The sequence below is a fragment of the Fukomys damarensis genome, unplaced genomic scaffold (assembly GCF_012274545.1).
Source record: "Fukomys damarensis isolate Sample0158 unplaced genomic scaffold, DMR_v1.0_HiC HiC_scaffold_14, whole genome shotgun sequence".
NCBI classification, from domain to species: domain Eukaryota; kingdom Metazoa; phylum Chordata; class Mammalia; order Rodentia; family Bathyergidae; genus Fukomys; species Fukomys damarensis.
The window spans coordinates 70,595,695-70,598,109 of NW_022900926.1; the positions used below are offsets into that span (position 1 = coordinate 70,595,695).

General features: G+C 43.6%; 1 non-coding gene across 1 annotated transcript; it reads right to left on the reverse strand.

The window, feature by feature from the left end:
- Nucleotides 1-349: 349 nt before the first annotated feature.
- On the reverse strand, nt 350-452 carry LOC117286044. The gene has a single exon (XR_004517183.1). It is a non-coding gene; the product is annotated as a U6 spliceosomal RNA (small nuclear RNA).
- Nucleotides 453-2,415: the final 1,963 nt, after the last annotated feature.

Below are 2,415 nucleotides of genomic sequence, written 5' to 3' on the forward strand. Positions count from 1 at the left end.
AAACTGTTCCAAAGTAATTTTTCTGCCCACTTGTTCATCGTGTGTGCCATGCACAATGATGGCAGCCATTGTGGGGCTGTGGCACATGTGCATGACACATCTTGATTCTTTTTACTTCCCCTTTCCCTCCCTTCCTTCCTCTTATTTCCATCTCTACTTCCCCATTTGCAGAGGATCTGTCTCCTTTTCATAACATCTTTTACTTTGCTCTTTAACAATATATGGCAAAAGGGCCAGGGGATTTAGTTCAGTGGTTCTGGTGCCCACCTAGCAAGTGCAAGGTCCCAAGTTCAATCCCGGGTACCAAAAAAAAAAAAAAATGCAAAACAATATACAGCAAAAAAACACAAAAAGCTGTGGAAGCTTCACATATCCGTGTATCTCCGTGTCCAGGGGCAATGCCAATCTTTTCTGTATAGTTCCAGTTTTAGCATATATAAGCACAAGTAAATTAACCTCGGAAAAGCACGGTGACATTTGGAGTTGAAAAAGTGATGGGTGCCATGGTGGCCCTATTTTGGACATGGCTTCTTATTCAATGGAGGAGAAAAATGAACTACAAAGAGAGAAGAGGACACTCAAGGAAGGGAAAAAGATCCAAATACAATGATTAAGAGCCTGGATGATAAAAAAGAAAAAACAGAACAAAAGCCTGGATGATTGGTTAATGGTTTTGTATATTTGTTTTAAGAAACAACAACATGGGCTGGGGACTTAGCTCAGTGATTCCACCACCTGCCTTGCAAATGCAAGGACCTGAGTTCAATCCCCAGTACCAAAAAAAAAAAAAAAAAACTCGAAGAGAAACTAGCATAAAGAGACCATTGTCAAGGTTGGCTTTGGGCCCTGATTTAAGATTCTAGATATACAGTTAAGTAGAACTATGTGCTTGTAGTTGAAATGTAGTTGCAGAACTCCAGTTACAGAGTCTGTTTTTCTTTTCTTTCTTGGGTTAAACCCGAGGCCTTTTCTCTGAACTATATCACCTACCCTTTTTATTCTGTATTTTGAGACGGGGTCTCACCAAGTAACTAAATTACCCAAGCTGGGCTCACATTTGCAGTCCTCCTGCCTTAGCCCTCCATAGTGCTGGGATTACAGTCACGTGCTACCACTCCTGGCTGCAGAATCCTTTTTTACTTAAAAATTTTTAAAAGTCGAAGCTCTTTCCCAAAAATCTGTGAGGTTTCAGCGAAGTGTGTTTCTCAAAAGAAAGGGTTGCAGATCATGGTTAAAAAAAAGCGGGGGGGATATCAAAGTGAAAAACAAACATTTACCTATCATTCTGTCATTGACTTAAAACCAAAATGTTTAGAGGTGTTCCAAAGATACAGTCAAACATAATATCCAAAGGAGGCAACAGGGGAGCCATACAGCACCTGATGAAGGCTGTCATGGAAAAGGTGACTTGGCAGCTGTGTGTATGGGTAGCTCAGAACAAGCAACTCTCTACATTCAGGTACAGGGAGGGGAGCCCTGGGCAAGGCATTGCTATGCTTGGTGGCTGCATATGGAAGGCCAGAGATGAGGACAGTAAAAGGATTAACCCAGAATGGAGTGAGCGCAGGAGAAACTGGCTGAAGTCAGAGGCGGGGGGCCCATGAGGCTAGCAGAGGGGATGCCTGTCAGGGTGTGGATGGGGTGGATCTGACATGGCCACTGCTGACTCCATCCTTGGTTGTTCGGGGCAACAGAGCACAGAGCAAGCTTGTGTTCCTGGGAAAGTTTGTGTTTGGGCATCTTGAATGTTGGTTGTCAGGCATGTACCCGGGGCCCCATGTGTGAGAAATGTTCTCATTTTCCTGCTGTCCGCAATGAAAACTGTTTTCATTGTACTCTTGTCCACAGCAGTGACTAAGGAAAATAAAAGGAGGTGTCAGAGACATTCCACTTGCAAAAGTAATAAGACTTGGGTATCTGCCCAAAAGAGGAAGCCAATAAGAGAAGAAAGTTGAAAAGAAAAGAAAAAAAAACTATTGTGAGCCTGAGAGTCAGTTCAGAAGTATGGTTTTGGGGACATGAGGGAGCTTGCCCCAGTTAAGTCTGTCCAAACAGATAAAGGATGACTAACCAGGCCAGTGCTTCTCAAGTATGTTTCCCAGATCATGTAGTCAGCATTACCTATGAAAAATGCAAATCCGCAGCGGGTGAGGTAGTGCTCTCCCGAATCCTGCTCTGGAGGCCAAAGCAGGATTGTGAGTTTGAAGCCTGATTGTGCTATTTTGTGCTTAGACCCTGTCTCAAAACAAAGCAAGAAGAGCAAACTCTCAAGCCCTCCCCAGGACTGCTACATCAGAAACCTTGGGAAACACCCGACCATTTGTGGGTCCAGATCCCCAGGTGAATCCAGTTACACATTTAAGTTTGAAAACTGAGCTAAACCATGCAGATATTTTTCTCTCTCCTCTCATCTAC